The 17,623-nt window shown below is 37.1% G+C and overlaps 1 long non-coding RNA gene across 1 annotated transcript in view; it reads right to left on the reverse strand.

Annotated features, from left to right (window-relative positions):
- LOC125096247 (uncharacterized) overlaps positions 1-17,623 on the reverse strand; it is a 19,127-nt gene continuing 1,504 nt past the window's right edge. The window contains exons 2-3 of the long non-coding RNA XR_007126112.1: positions 934-1,087; positions 1-191 (exon numbers count right to left, since the gene is read on the reverse strand). This is a non-coding gene — a long non-coding RNA (uncharacterized LOC125096247). The remainder of the gene's footprint in view (positions 192-933; positions 1,088-17,623) is intronic.

A 17,623-nucleotide genomic window follows, 5' to 3' on the forward strand; every position in this document is an offset into this window, starting at 1 on the left:
CGCATCTCAGTGTACAAGGAAATCGGACTGCTTCTGGTGTTGCTTTCTTTAAAAGAAAAAAAAAAAGATCTGCTCCTTCTCAAGTATCCTTTTTAGGGCAGCAATTTTGAGGTGCAAGACTTATTGGCATCCGAGCGGAAAAGGCTGATGCTCTCCTTTATCACGACTCTGTGAGTAGAGCTCTTCTATAGCTGGAGAAAGGAAAACATTTGTTGTACTAATACTGAATGTGCTTCCTGTGTAAAATAACCTTTAACTCTGTGGAGATCCCCCATTTTAATGATCAGGGACATAGTGGGAAGAGAAGGAAATCCAAACTCCCCACTGCAGCCATTCTCCTCACCCGCAGGTCAAGCTGCAATCTTCCTCATGACAGAAATGGCTGCTGGGGGAATGTTCAACGAGGCTCCTGCTTCTCCTATTTTAAGATATGACGGCTTTAATTGTTTAAAAATGTGTGTGACATTTTGACCCCGTGAGAAGGCTGGACTACATCAATCAAGGATCATGAGGTACATGGACCAGTGGAATCCTCTTACTCACACATCCGTCATGGGGATTGTAGGAACCTGGTCAATGGTAGAATCCGCTTTTAAAGCCCAAGCAAGACTGCAAGTTTCTCTAGCTCCATGTGTCTGTTATAGTAACACTACTGAGTCTTCAGTGACTGCCCTGGCCCTTGGAACATTTCTGTTTATGCAGAAACTTAAAGTGGGATTTCCTACACCAAACGAGGGGAAAATCCAGCAGTGAAACAAACTTCTCAAGTATATTTTGGCTTTAGAAACCCCCTGCAGTAGCCCAGCTCCTTAATTTCTTATGTCTACGTGTTAGGGAAATAAGGAGGTTAATATGAGTTCAGGGTTTCCCTGGCATGCTGGCACTATGTGTCCCACTGCAGGACACAATCACATTCTGTCCCTGCAAACTCACCTTGAGAACTGCATTTGGTATTCCCAGAATGCAGTTAGCACTGGATGACCATGAGGGTTTCCCACAGGTCAACCAATGGCATGTCTGCCTCTGAGCTCACTTGCAGATTGGTCCTTCTTAGAAAGATATGACTACTTTCAAAAAGACTTTGGAGCTGATTGGGGGAGAGAAGAAAAAGAATAATGAGGACTGATTACTTTAATCTCCTTCCCATTTTGTATTTTCTCTCTCTCTCTCCTTCTATCCCACTCTCCCCTTCTCTTTCCCACTTACATCTATAACCCCCTCAAGCCAGATCATCCAGTTCATCTTGATTTTCATCTGTTTTATCTCCTTCTCCCTAAATGAACGATTAGTCTCTGAGTACAGATCAAACCTAATGACACAAGGGTTGTGTATTTCACATCACAAGCCTGAGTTGCTGGGTCCTAAAACGACAGCAAAATCTGCCGTGGTTATGGTGTAGTGGAAAGAACACTACCTCGGTCTTAGAAAGTGTTTGATAACTATTAATTTTTGTTTGACATTTGATATTTGCTGATGGGTTGAACAATGGTTAAGAATCATGAGAGCCAGGCTCTGTCAGCATTCTGCTACTAATTTGATGTATAACCTTTGACAGTCTCCCATCCTCTCTGGGTTTGCAATTTCCTGGCTTTCTAAAAAGGAATTGTAATTTCATGATTCTTGAAATGGGCCATCCAGACAGAGGAGTTAAGGATTGTATCAGAGGATGTACATAGCCAGAAGACAAATACCTTTCCAGAGTTATCAATTTCACTTCAGGGTAAAACCCAAAAGTTTTGTTTCCTGTTGTTACATGAAACCAAAGATATATTAGATACTCCTGAAATGTCAAGTGTGCCCAAATTTCACACTGGCCACCAACAGTTTTGGGTCTTGACCGCAGATTACTTCTTATTCATATTCAGTTTCTTCTGCTTTTAAAAGTTCTTCAGTGGAGAACTCTGAGAAGTCCTCTCAGGTGGTAGGTGCTCTCCCTTTATTTATTTATTTATTTATTTATTTATTTATTTATTTTTAAACATACTGCTTTTTAAAAAATTTTTTAAATTTTTTTTTTAAAGATTTTATTTATTTATTTGACAGAGAGAGATCACAAGTAGACAGAGAGGCAGGCAGAGAGAGAGAGGGAAGCAGGCTCCCCGCTGAGCAGAGAGCCCGATGCGGGACTCGATCCCAGGACCCTGAGATCATGACCTGAGCCAAAGGCAGCGGCTTAATCCACTGAGCCACCCAGGCGCCTGGTGCTCTCCCTTTAACTCCAGTTTCTTTTCCTAATCTTAAAGTGTTATCTCCTTGAAAGATCTCCCCTGAGCCCTAGGCTTAAACTACCACTTACATGCAGATATCTCTCTCATTTAGATCTCTCCTGGGCTCCAAAAGCCTGTATTCCAGGTGTCTACTTGGGATTTCCTTCTGGGTATCTCAAACCCAACATGTCTAATGCAGGACTCATGAATTTCCCCCCAAACCTGGTACCTTTCCAATGTTCCATATCTGAGTAAATGCTACTACATCCATTAAGTTGTACAAGTTGGTAACTTGTGTCATTCTTGACATCTGCTGCTGCCTTATTTCCTACAACCAATCACTCAAATTTGTAATTATTGACTTCTAAATAGCTCTCAAATACACCTTCTCTCCATCTTCAAGCTACTCTCTCACCCTTTGTTTTAGCATCATTACTCCACATCCTATTGTGCCCCCTCTGTGTGTGAGACCCTGCATTTTCCTGCCTGTACCCACCTGTAACTGCTTCACATCTGCTCTAGCCACACTGGCTCTCTTATTTCCTCTTATATCTTTTCTCACAGTACCCTGCCTATGTCTATTTTCACTTTCTCCTTGCTTCACTCAACTAACTTCTACTCATCAGACCCAAGAAGCCTTTTCTGACCTTGCTGACTAGTTCAAATCTCCTTTATTAGAACCATTTATTTCTCTTTTGTGGCACTTGCTGAAGCCACATTTTTTTGTTTATTTGATTATTTGATTCATAGGGGCTTCCCTCCAAGGCTGAAATTCCTTGAGGACCAGAATCATATCTGGCAGGCATTATGACTCCATAATTTTTTAAAAATATTTTATTTATTTATTTGACAGAGAGATAGAGAGCACAAGTAGGCAGAGTAGCAGGCAGAGGTAGAGGGAGAAGCAGGCTGTCCATTGAGCAGGAAGCCCGATGTGGGACTCTATCTCAGGACCCTGGGATCATGACCTGAGCCAAAAGCAGCTGCTTAACCACGTGAGCCACCCAGGCGCCCCCTGCCATTAGTTACTTTAACAGTAAACACTTTATTAAATAAATATTTGGTGAATGAATGAAATAGTTATTCACTGGCAAAAGAATGGGAAGTATGGATAAATACCACCAATAACAATGAGTTAATACACATGGAAGAATTTTGGGATTCTAAACTGTTCAATTATTAAATTCTGTTTGGAGTGATTAGTTGGGACGTTATCTTTCAAACATCAAGTGCTGATTATTTGAAATATAATGTGCAGATTTATAAAGAAAAAAGGCAAAAAAGCATTTGGAGTTAAGCACTTAGATCTTTTAACAGAATTTCCAATTTTTTAAAGGTTTTATTTATTTATTTGTCAGAGAGAGAAAGTGTGCGTACAAGTAGGGGGAGCATCAGGCAGAGGGAGAAGCAGACTCCTCACTGAGCAAGAAGGCCGATGCGAGACTCAGTCCTCAATCATGATCCTCTGGGATCATGACCTGAGCCAAAGACAGACGCTTAGCAGACTGAGCCACCCAGGCAACCCAGAATTTCCAATCTTTTAAAGGTTGCTATACCAGGGCATTCAAACAAAAGAGCAGTTTTTATACATATCCATAAGCCAGACTCTTCATTTATTTTAACTAATAAAATTATTTTCCTGCACTTGCATGACTTTTGTCCTAATGAGACAAATATATTTTCAGAGTGTTCCCCACTTAAAACAAATCTCCTTAAGAATGGCATGATATGGAAATGCCAATAGCAGAAATAACTTTAAAATGATCCTCCTTTTACTTGTAAGACCTAAGACTTCTGTTTAAATGACAACATGAGTCACAACACTAAGTTTAAAAAGTAATCTCAATATACACAGATTTCCAAATAAATTTTCAATGGAAGGAGAAACCCTACAAGCTGTTTTTAATACGTGATTAATCTTTTCTTACTAGTCACTAATTTAGGCATACATATGCAGAGAAACAAAACAGATTTCTTCAAGTACAAGATACAAAATGATCAGTGATTATTTGAAAAACATTATTGAGTACTTACTCTGTTAACAATGTTCTGTTGCATTTCACAGGAAAAATAAATCATTATGTTTTAAGATTATTTTTGGGCCACAGATTATCAGACTAAAGAGTAGACATTAAGCAAAAAAGACAATTATTTTTCTCCTCTAGCATGAAGTCTAGAGGTAGGCAATCTGTGTTCAGTGCGGTTATCAAGGACATGGGTTCCATTTCTCCATGATTGTGTTTGTCACTTCATGAGCTCACAATTGCATTCAAAGCAGGTGGTGGTGTAAGGGGTTAAGGATAGGCAAGGGTAAAACATGACCATTTTAGAGTGGACCTCCTATTTTATCATGAAATTTACCATGTGCCCCAAAAATTCAAGGCAGGAGAAATAAAAAGGCATTCATACCAGGACACATTGTGGACAAACGCAGACAAAAAGAAAATCTTAAAGCAGTCAGGGAGAAAAATACAGACTACCCACAAGGGAAAAACAGACTTACGGTATACTTATCAACGGCAACAATGGATGCCAGAAGGCAGTGGAACGATATTTTCAAAATGCAGAGAGAAAATAATTGACAGGCTAGCTTTCTACAGGCATTAAAACTATCTTCTATGAAGGCAAAATAAAAACATTTTCCAACAAACACAAAATGAAAGTTTAATATCACTCACTAGAGGAATTTCTACAGGATATACTCCAGGATGAAGAAAACTCATCCCAGAAAGAAGATCTCAGATCCAAAGCAGATAGCAAAGAAAATAATAAACACATGGGTATATCTAGACAATCAGTTTAGTAAACAACAACAGTAATGTCTTTTTTTTTTTTTAACAACAGTAATGTCTTAATTATAAGGTTAAAAAAATTATACACAACTAAAATGCTGGTAGAAACAGCATGTAAGTTGGGAGGAGATAATCAGGAATAAGGCATTCAAAGCTCTGTACTTTGTTCAGAAGGATAAAACACTAATTTCAAAACTTATTAAATTACACACTTTACTAGTTACATACTTTATTAAATTACACATGTACATATGTATGTTAAAATTATAGAACACTTTGTAAAATATTAAGAAACAAAGGTATAAGTTCCAAACTAATAAAGGGGAAAATAGATTAAGGAAAAAGCCAAAACACAAAACAATCCCCCCCACCAAAAAAGCCAAGAAAATGAAAAAAGAATATAGGGAAGGCAGAATAATAGAATGCATAAAATAAAACAGTAGAAATGAAATTCAAATAATTAAAATAATAATAAGGGTAAGTGAGCCAAACTTTTTATCAGATTAGATAGAAAGCAAAATCTTGCTACATGTCGTTTACACGAGACACTGTAAAACAAGTTCACAGAAAATTACAAGTAAAAGTAAACAACATTACTAATGATAGAGGTTTGTCACCTCCTAAGGATGTCAAATTCTTTAGAAAAATGTAAGCAATTCTAAACTCACATACTTCTAATAAGATAGCTTCAAAAAATTTTAAGTAAAAGAGGACAAAACAAGAAGAAGAAATTGGCAAATACACTATGATGGAGGTAAACTTTAATAAATCTTTGCCAGAAATTGACAAGATAAAAATATCTGTATTGATAGGGATTATTTGACCATTACAATAAACAAACCAAGTCTAATAAATGTAGATAGATGTCTATATCCAATAAACTGGAGAATATGCTTTCTGTTCCCAGAAACGGTTATAAAAATTGACTAGGTACTAGCTTAAAAAGTAAGTCTCAACAAGGCCAAAAAAATCATTATCATGTAGAACACATTCTCTGACCACAATGAAATCAATAACAAAAAATAATCCCCAAATCTTGGAAATTTAAAACTATAATTCTAATTTGTTCATGGGTCAAAAAAGAAAGCAAAATGAAATAAGAAAATTAGAACCAACAATAGCAATTCTATAGGAAAGCCTGTGAGAAACAGCTAAAGTGCTGGATGGAGGAAGTGATAACCTTATAGTACTTATAGTAATAAAAAAGGAAAAGTTGAGATTACAAAAAGAATAAAACATAGAATAAAGGAAATAATAAAAAGAGCAAAAATTAATGAAATTAAACATTCAATAGAAAGGATCAATAATGAAAATGTGGATTCATCGAAAAGAAATGAATAAAATTGACAAACCCTTAGCAAACCGATGAAAAGAGAGAACAGATACAATTTTAAGAATGGAAAAGGAAATCACAAATACAATAGCAATTACACAGGTAAAATATTACAAGCAATTTTTAAATAAATTTAAAAACAAGTAAATTTAAAGCAAATTTCTGAAAATACAAATTTACAAAGCTGACTTAAGAAATTTAAAATTATAGAGGCACCTGGGTGGTTCAGCTATTAAGCACCTGCCTTCAGCTCAGGTCATGATCCCAGGGTCCCAGGATCACCCCCTCATTGGGCTCCCTGCTCAGCGGGAAGCCTGCTTCTCCCTCTCCCACTCCCCCTGCTTGTGTTCCCTCTCTCGCTGTGTCTCTCTCTGTCAAATAAATAAATAAAATATATATTAAAAAAAAAGAAACTTAAAGTTGTAAATAAGTCTGATATTTAGTTTGTATGCAGTCATACAGCTATACTGTTTGGTTAGGGCCAGGGAGTTCTGATTATTAGTGTGACCATTATAATCGATTGTTCAATAATTTGGTTATCCCCCAAACTATAACCATTAACAAAAATTTTCCCACAAAGAAAACACCAGATCCATGCAGTTTTATAAGCAAGTTTACCAAGATTCAACAAAGAGATCATCCTAATCTTAAATTTTTTAGGGCATACAAAAGGATGAACATCCCCTAACTCACTTTATGAGGCTAGTATAACTATATACACAAAACCAAACAAGAAAAAATTCACAATTCAATCTCACTCTTCATCATGGATGCAAAAATCTTCAACAAAATATAAGCAAATGTATCAAGTGATATATATATATGTATATGTATACATATGTATATATATGTATATGTATGTATACACACACACACGCACACACACACAAAAAGATAATGACCAATTGAGTCTACTCCAGGAGTAGATGATTGTTATACCATTAGAGTTTTATTTATTTTTTTTAAAGATTTTATTTATTTATTTGAGAGAGAGACAGTGAGAGAGAGCATGAGCTAGGAGAAGGTCAGAGAGAGAAGCAGACTCCCCGTGGAGTTGGGAGCCCGATGCGGGACTCGATCCCGGGACTCCAGGATCATGACCTGAGCCGAAGGCAGTCGTCCAACCAACTGAGCCACCCAGGCGTCCCTACCATTAGAGTTTTATTAATGCAATTTACCCCATTAACAGATTAAAAGAGAAATATCATATGGTCATTTCAAAAGAGATAGAAAAACATTAAAAAAAATTTCACAAGCCATTTATAATAAAAACAAACAAAAAACTTGTAGCCAAAAAGGCATAGAAAAGAACATCCTTAGCTTACCTAATAAAAGATATCTGCAGGGACGCCTGGGTGGCTCAGTTGGTTAAGCAGCTGCCTTTGGCTCAGGTCATGATCCCAGCGTCCTGGGATCGAGTCCCACATCGGGCTCCTTGCTCATCTGGGAGCCTGCTTCTCCCTCTGCCTCTGCCTGCCATTCTGTCTGCCTGTGCTTGCTCTCTCTCCCTCTCTCTCTCTGACAAATAAAATCTTTAAAAAAAAAAAAAAGGTATCTGCAAAAACAACTCCAGCACGTATACTACTCCACAGTAAAAAAGTTAAAAGCATTTCCTTTAAAAAGAAAATTTATCTTTAAAGCCAAAGATAAGGAGATAAACTATTTTCATTCCCAATTCCTTTATCCTGGAGTTTTAGCCATTGCAGAGCATCAAGAAAAATAGCAAAGGGGTATAAGAATTGGAGAGGAAGAGACTAAATTGTCATTAGTTACAAATTAAATAACTGTAAAAAAGTCAAAGACTCTACCATAAATTATAATAAACAAATTTATCAAGATTACTATATATAGGATCAATAAATGAAAGTTAATTGCATTTCCATATACCAGCAAAAAGCAGCTATAAATTTTAATTTTAAAGGATACCTGTTACAATAGCACAAAATATCTATTAATAAATCTAACAAAAATATTTAAGAAAGCTCATGTAGAATATTATATTTACTGAATCAAGAAAAAGGAAGACCCACTATTACTATTATTTATTCAACATTATTTTGGAGGTTATAGCAAGTGCAGTGAGATAAGGAAGGGAAATAATATTAATTTGGTAAAGAAGAAATTAAATATTTTTTTGTTGCTAATATAATTACATATGTATAACTCCCAAGATATGCTTTCAAAAAGGGCCTACTAGAATTAACAAGATAATTGAGTAATGTAGCTAGAAACAAGACAAATATAATAGAGAGACACATATACATATAGAAATATGCATACAAATGTGTGTGTGTGCTTTGTTCTCTCTATGGTAGAAGCTCTCTTGATTCACGTCTGCACAAATGCGGGATTTACACAAGTTCTCAGTTTCATTTGTAGAACTTGCAGACTATCACCTGTGGCAGGAAAAATGCCCTCACCTTGTGAGATAAACGTGTATTCCACTTCACTAGTTGAGCTGTATGCTTACTAATACCCAGTTGTGTATTCCCCTAAACTTTTTTTTAGGACAGGTGTACTGCTATTAAAACTAAGTAATTTAAATAAATATTACTGAATCCAACAAACAATAATGTGAAAAGAATGAATTGTTTTTATGAAAACTAAGTTGTCTGCTTTAGAAAGATTCAAGGGGTGCCTGGGTGGCACAGTCACCTAAGCGTCCAACTCGATTTTGGCTCAGGTCCTGATCTCAGGGTCTTGAGTTCAAGTCCCACATCAGGTGCTGCACTCAGCATGGAGGCTGCTTAGTACTCTCTTTCCCTCTCCCTCTCCCTCCCCTGCCCTACCTTGTACTCTCTAATAAATAAATCTTAAAAAAAAAACTTTAGAAAGAGCCAATAAAGGCAAGTTACAAACAATGCTGTTGTTTTGGGTGTGAAATTATAAAACAGGAGGGAGAAGTTATAAGATTCTGTATTTACATTTTACTGCAAGTATAGTTCTTGACCCATGGTAGAGAAATCTAAACTGCAAATTGTATAGGATGCATTATATTTTTTTAAAAAAGATTTTATTTATTTATTTGAGAGAGAGAACACAAGCAGGGGGAGGGGCAGAAGGAGAGGAAGAAGCTGACTTCTTGCTGGGCAGGGGGCCCAACCTGGGACTTGATCCCAGGACCCTGGGATCACGACCTGGGCCAAAAGCAGATGCTTATCAAACTGAGCCACCCAGGCATCCAATATAGGATGTATTATGAATGTGGTTTATGCAAGAAAAATATCATGGTATTTGAAAGCAGTGGACCCCTACTTAAACAAAAGGACTTTGTCCTATATAACAATATGCATAAATGTGTGTGTATACATATATATATATGTTAAAATGTTTAAAATCCATATGCTGTATTTGTCAGGATAGGTTAGGTTATGCTGAAGTAAAACAAACAAACAAACAAAAAAACCCAACCCCCCCAAACCCTTAAATCTCGGTGATTTAAAAACAGCAAAGGCCCTTCACCTGGATAGCACCCAGGACAACTATCTTCTACATTATGGCCCAGCATTCTAGCTACTTTGGTCTTTTGGTACTTCCATACCAATACATACTTCCATAACCATCAAGGCAGGGAAGATATTTGAAGAATCATGCTCCAACTCCTTAATGTTCCCATGCAGAAATGAAAAATATGACTTCGGCTCACATTTTCATTGTCTAGGATTAGTTACACAGCTCTATCTAATTTTAAGAGATAAGAAATGGTAATCTTTTTACATACTTAGAGAGGAGATGATTATTGAACAGTGATGTCTATCACACAATTATTTTCTAGGATTTCTCAATCTTGCCAACTTAAAAACAAAACACTGTGATGGTTTGTATTACTGATCAAAAATATTTGCTGTCCTTCCTTCTGGAATATTATTTCCATCCCATTGGCATCGTGACTTGAAGGGGCCTTTCCTGTAAAAGGATTCTGGGTCTCTGACATTTCAATATCAGATATGAGCATATATATGTCTTGCTTTGGCTCATGAATGTGAGGGTAGAGGATGTGGCACACTTCTTTGTAGAAGCTTTAAGAGCCAGGAGATGCTGTACCTTGACTTCCTTCCCTCTACTACAAGGTTGCAACGTGCTGAGCAGTTATTCCATTAGCCTGGGTCCCAGAGTGAAGATGGTGTGAAGTCAAACTGCTGTCAGCCTGTGACGGACATGCAATTTGAGGAGACTGTCATCACAAGCCGCTGAGACCTTCGGGTTGCCACTGCAGCATAATTTACCCTAACCCAACTAATATGCCCACCATCCTTATGGTACCCCTAAGAATGCTGATAGGAGTAGCCAGACAGAAATAAAAATGGAAAGACATATATTCCATCTGTAATAGTGGTAAAAGTACAGAATACTTAAGGCTAAGTTTGACAAGACAGGTTTAAGACATATGAAGAAAATTACAAAATATTATTGAAGGATAGATGGCATGTGAATCTTCCCCAAATCGATGTATAAACTTTTACCTAATCCCAATCATAATCCTAATGGTTTCTTTTTAATTTGGTAAAAGCATTTTGAAGTTCCTGTGGAATAACAGAATTGACCTATGATGTTGCTGCCAAGATTAAATGGGCTAAAATATGTAAAGTGCTTAGGACAGTATTTGGCACAGACGGGCATAATAAGTGTTAGCTACTTTTGTTGTTTGGAAAACTATTTAGATCATTAGCATGGAGAATCTCAAAATGTCTCTTAGTGTAAATAGGATTTTAATATAGCCTCTGGGGGAAAATAAAATCAGACTTCTCTCTTAATCCATATTGAAAAATAAATTCCATATGAATTAAAAACAAAGTATGAAAAATAGTATTATAGAATAAAATTCGAGAATAAATTCGCACACTAGGCGTTAGGGAAATATTTTCAACTGAAACAGTTAGCCAGGAAGTTGTAAAGGACAAGAAACGTTTATTAAAACGTATGGGGCACCTGGGTGACATAGGCTGTTAAGCACCTGACTCTTGGTTTTGGCTCAGGACCTGATCTCAATGTCACAGGACTGAGCCCTCATTGCGCTCCAAGCTAAGCAGGGAGTCTGCTTGAGATTCTCTCTCTTCTTCTCTCTTCCTCTCTCTTGGCCCCTCCCACTCATGCCTGCACACATACCCTCTCTCTCACAAATAAATAAATTAATCTTAAAAAAAAAAAAAAGTATAGCTGGAACATACCAAACCGAAAGAAAAATACTACAGCACATTATGAAAAATATTTGAGATGCATAAGACAAAGGTTAACATTTATAGTATATGAGCACCTACAAATTTATAGGAGGAAGATGAAAAACTCCATAGAAAAAGGAGCAAAGGATGTGTGAATAGGTATTTCCAGGAATGCAAATCTAAACAATAAATAAATATGCAAAGCTACTTTATCTTACCAGCAATCAGGAAGAATCACACTGAAGTAACAATAAGCCATCACTTCTCACTCGTCAGATTAAAAAAAAAATTAATTGTTGATAGAAATGTGCATTTACACATTCTGAATCACTTTTTACATCTATTTAAGAAAAGGACGTCTCAGAACAATCCTTTAATAAATATAGTGGTAAAGGAAGAAATTATTTTGTATTGTAATTAGTCATACACAAACTACGCTATTTTGTAATTTCAGGTTCTCATGGAATGTATTTTGACAAGACTTTGACTTCTGTTGCTCTTTGTATCTTCACACTGTAGGTCCTTCTGAGCTCCAAAGAATTTTGCAATTACTTAAGGTCACTGGACAGTGTTTTTATTGTTTTTGTTTTTGTTTTAATTTTTAATTCCAGTTAGTTAACATACAGTGTTATATTCATCTTAGGTTTACAGTCTAGTAATTCAACACTTCTATATACCACCCTGTGCTCATCATGACAGGTGTACTCCCATAACCTAGTTAACCCACCTCTCCCTCCTCCATCCCCTGGACTGTGTTTTGTTTTTTTACACTCTATTACCTTTTTGGATCTATGACTTGCATGATTCTTCATTAGTTTCTCACGGGTACTTTCCTACCTAACTCCTGACTCTTCCCCCACTGCTTTCTGAAATCTCTCAGCAGGGTGCTAGGGCCAAGGCAGTCTTAATACTTACTGTAGGAAATAAATCAGACCCAGTGCTAGCTGTGCCCTGGGCTAATTTCACCCAGTCTCAACCACCAGACCTTTGAAACATGCAGCCATTGTTCATTGAGTCTACGAATGTGGTAATGATGTGTTGAATGGATTAAGGAACAGGTGAGCCAGGAGAGGCAGGCAGGCCAGCTGAAAGGCTATACAATATTCCTAATGAAAGCTACCAAAGGATACAATCAGCTCCAACAAAGATGGTGAATAGAGTTTATAAGTTTTACAAGTCTAACAAGGAGAGGCATATGTGAAACCAAGAAGGGCAACAATATGTTATAGATGCTGTGATAGGATTTCTGTACTATATATGCAATGGGGCACAAATCTCATCTCCCTGGAAGGGGAAAAGCAGGACTGTAGAGGAAGCCAGGGAAGGGTTTGGTAGAGGAAGTGATGCCTGCTCCGAGACATTGCTACTAGAGCCTTCCTGGAAAGGGGAGGACAGGAGTAAAACTACAGAGAGGTGAAATTCACATTTTCAAAGAATTCTAAGGGATTTAATATGAGCACAGTAAAGGATTTAAGAATGAGATGAAGTTGGCAATCAGATCACAAAAGGCCTGCTTGCTATTCTAAAGAATCTGAAATTAACCCTGTAGGGTGGGCAACAAGAAGCTATTGAAGAGCTTTAAGTAATAGATTTGAATTTTAGGGGCCAAAACATCTTTGGTAGCACTATGGAAGATGGTTTGGAATAAGGCAGGGAGCTCTTCCTAATGACCCAGGCGTCAGGCAATTATTCTGTTAACCATGATACCCTATTTGTCAGGCAACTTTTACTGAAGTATTTGAGAAGTAATACTTTTGTTTCTTGCTGATGTAAAAATACCTAACTAGAACAATAAACAAGCAGGTCTTCTTTTTTTCTTCTATACTCTACTGCGTAAACTTAGTTGTACATTCTAATTTAATAGATGGAATGAGGCTGACTAGCCTTTGGCATCAATCCCTGATACTAAAATAGTAAGAAAACAACAAAACAGGGAACATAATATCTATCCATAAATCCAATTGTATGGTTAGGGTTACAGAGCACTTAAGAGTTATGATTTCCCTGGCAAAGTATCAAAAAAACATACCTTTGAAAATTATTCGGAACAGCCATTTGGCATCCTACCATGCTGACAGAATGAAAAATGTCAAGTAAATAGCCTACGTGTAATTCACCATTCTTGAAGGAGTAAAGGAAGGATGTTTTCTAAGGCTGCAGAATGACATATTTCATTAAATAAAAACATGGTCATGAAAAAAGCCAAGAGAAAACTTCCCAACTCACTTAGAAAACAGAGTCAATCTATTTTTTTTTTTTAAAGAAACAAATATATTTGTCATATAAAAGGACATCTCCAAGCCACACCATTCCCAGTGGTTCTTTCTGCTCTGGATTTCATTCTTTTTGCCCTTTGGTGTTTTCTGATTTTCTACAATGAGCATGTATTGCTCCCATAAGGAAAAACAAACAAACAAACAAACAAACAACCCTCAAATAGACCAACCATACAATCAGAATGACGCAGGTTGTCTTTCTTAGCTTTTAGATTCTAAATCAGCTTTCTGATTCTGAAAAAGATTAGTGTAAGCTGCTTTTGAGGTAACCTCCTAGTATGCTTCGAATATAGGTAAACTTTCTCTCCTCCAGTTTTTAACTGTCTTCAAGGATCAAAATCTTGAATTTTCAAAAATACAAAAGCTTCCCCTCAATTATTCATGCCAATGGAGAAGATTGACCCTATTATCCAAAAACAGCATCTGAATCGAAAATATCCAGTGTACATGTATATTATACTTGGCTCTATATGCAACTATATGATGTTTTTCACAGATCTGCCTTCTGAAGTAAATTTTTCTTTAGCTAGTATTAACATGACTCTATGCTTCTACATGTGGGCTGCTGGTAAATGAAGGGTAATAGAAATGGGGCTCAAATTTAAATTTTGTTGCATATAATCTAAAATTGTATGCTCTACAGATGAATAAATACTCTTTATGATGAAAGTATAAACCACTTTTTCAAAAGCACAGACCTGAAATGGGGCTACAAAAGCAGGGAAAATGGAATGCTAACCTCTGCTTTGTCTGATGCAATGCAGATGTAAAATAGTAAAACAAAACACCTGGATTCAAGAGTCTACTTTAGCACTTATTCTCAAAACCCAGCTTTTCATATTCAGAGGACACTCTTTTAAAAGCAACTCCATCTGAAATCATAGTCAGCAAGTATTTCAAGAGAAATATGAAACACTCATCTCTTAGGGTTAAAGAAAAGGGTCTGTCAAATAAACTGGGTGTAAAGTATTTCTCCATCCCTTAACACTTATGAAGGGACTTGCAAACACAGATGTGTAAATATGATTTATCTGAAATTAAGCACATTGAGCCTTCTCCAACACTGCAAGAATTTAGATCATTTAAAGAAGGGTTGGGTGTACTATTTATAATTTATATATTCTTTTCTGGTCCTCTGCGACATAGTAACTTTCTTATTAGTTGAGATTTGTACCACCTCTTCACAAAAATTCCTTCCGCAACCTCATAGGGGAACATAGTATCTGAAACTTACACAGCCATACAATAGGTACCTTAGAATTTGAATATATTTTACAAAGTTTTTACACTAATTAATTCTCCCTTCCATCTTTCTAAAAAAAATGGAGCTCTCATCCTTTTATACCAAACTCTTGAGGGAAAACCATTGTCACCAACCCTTGTCGCCTGACCCTCTCCAAATCCCCCCATCCTGCTTTCAGAGCTCAAAAGAATCCATATGGCTAAGAACTGTCAGAGACCAGGAAGAAAAAAGACCAAGCAGGACTGGCCAGAATTTGTAGCTGGGAGGGGGAGAGGAAGGCGGGGGACATCACACACACACATCTGTGGCTCTTACTGCTAGTGTATGTCAGAATTGTAGACTTTTTGGTAAGGTGCCAGTTTTTGTTGAGTCTAGCCCTGAGGGAAAGGGGATAATTGGAACCAGATAAGGATTTAGGGCCTTAGCTTATAGTGCTGAGCTTTAAGGTTGGGCTCCAGGCCCAGGAAGATGCTTCTGGAAAGTTCTTCAAATAAGTTTTCTTGGATCACCCATGTCTACCTCAACCTATTTCCCAACCATATGAGCCAGCCTAGTCTTGCCTATTAGCCACAACTATCCATTTATCTGCTCTTTCCCACATTTTTCATTCAATAAACATTTACTGGTTCTTTCTGTGTGCCAGATACAGATACAATAATATGTAAGGCATAGCCCCTGAGTGCAGAAGCTTGTTGAAAAGAAATAGATGTGGAAATAGATAAACACAACTAAGTGCTAAAGGTTATTGTAGTGTACGGGGCACGACCTTGACTTCTCTACTCCCTGTACCCCTCTGGTACCATTAAATGCTCATCCCTTGAACCTGCTACTCACTGGTCTTCCTTTCAGAAAGCCCGCCACTAAGTCCCCTGAATCATTCAACTAGACTTCCCTAGTTTATTGCAACTAGATTTCCCAGTATTTTTTTAATTTGCCATAAGTTCTCTTCCCACATCTTAGCCCTAACTAAGAAAGCTAGGTTTCTCATAATCGATGCTACTTTCCTCAAAAGCCTGTCCAGTGGTGTCTACTCTTTCACCCAAAGTAGTACAAATCTTAAATTTCCCTAATTTACAGAGCAAGAAAAATGTCAATACAACTTCTTGCTCCCCACTTTACTGCTTGATCATTTATCACTCAACTACCTGTTCTTCGAAATGCATGCATTGGTGGGGTACCTAGACGGCCCAATCAGTTAAGCATCTGCCTTTGGCTCAGATCATGATCTCAGGGTCCTGGAATCAGACCCCACACTGGGTTCCCTCTCCCTCATTCCCCTGCTCAGGCTCTCTCTCTCAATAAATAAGTAAAATCTTTTAAAACAATGAAAGGCATACATTTGCTTTACCCCATCCTTTCTTTACTTTTGAAGGGATGAAGACTCAACCAATGCCACGGGCATTTTTCAACTCAGCATGTGTTTACACCAGCCTGAGTTGTTGCCTGGCTGTCTTCATTCACCTGTTCTCACCCTGCATTCTAGATGGGTTTCTTTTGCTATGTTCAACAACATGCATTCAACAAATATTTTTGTCAGAAGAGCTTAAGAGTAAAGTCAAGGAAGACAACAAAAAGTAAGGTAAAATAGAGTACTTGTTGGGCTACAACGCACATGAGCTTGCTTCTTATGTAAAATGTGGTTGATAGTAGTACCTACCTCACAGAGTAATTGAAGATTAAGTGAAATGAAGTATGTCAAGAACTAAGAATAGGGCTTGACATATAGCAGATGTTAACAATTACTAATAGTCTATTCTCCATAGAGCCTAAGCAAACATATTAAACCATTCTAATATCCAATCTAACTTAATTCTTTAAACTAGCACACTCAACACTGACTTGTATTAGTTAATGCTGTAATAAACCTTTTTAGAAAGATATAAACATGGGTGTGTTTATATGGCTCAAAAGAAGGCAATTTTTCTCCTTGCTTTTCTACTGAAATTACCTTCACATCAGTCACTAAAGATCTATTTTTGAAACTTTATGAACTTTTTAAAGCTATTTTAGAACTACTTTCTAACCTCTCTTTTGAACTACTTTTCAACCTCTCAACACTCTCTTCCCCTTTGGATTCTTTGATGGCACTTTGATTTTCTTTCTACCTCTCTGACCATCTCTTTTTTTGTCTCCACAGCAGGATCTCCTTCCAATGGTTGCCTCATGAATTCTAGTATTTCTTAAGGTCCATTACTACTTTTCGCTGCTTCTCAAAGTCTCTGCAATGTGCTATGATACCTTTCTATCCTATCTCTTCTGTGGACTACTGCAATACTCTAAATGGTATCCTGGTTCCTAGTTTCTCCCAATTCCAGTATACTCTTCATGCTGCCACCAGAATTTTTTTTAATGTCTAATGTTTGTGAAAAGACCTCCATTACTGCCTATTTTCTCAAAAAAAAAAAAAAGAAAGAAAGAAAGAAAGAAAAAAGAAAGAGAAGGAAAGAAAAAAAGAAAAAGCCCCAAACTTCAGCACACCATACAGGCCCTTTATTTTACCCCCACCAATCCCCCCAATCTCATTTCATCTTGTTCCCCTACTCCCTCAGAACTCCAAACACGTGGAAAACTTCATTGTCCATATTACAACATGCCGTTAGGCAAATCTCTGCC

This window comes from Lutra lutra, chromosome 3 (assembly GCF_902655055.1).
Source record: "Lutra lutra chromosome 3, mLutLut1.2, whole genome shotgun sequence".
NCBI classification, from domain to species: Eukaryota; Metazoa; Chordata; class Mammalia; order Carnivora; family Mustelidae; genus Lutra; species Lutra lutra.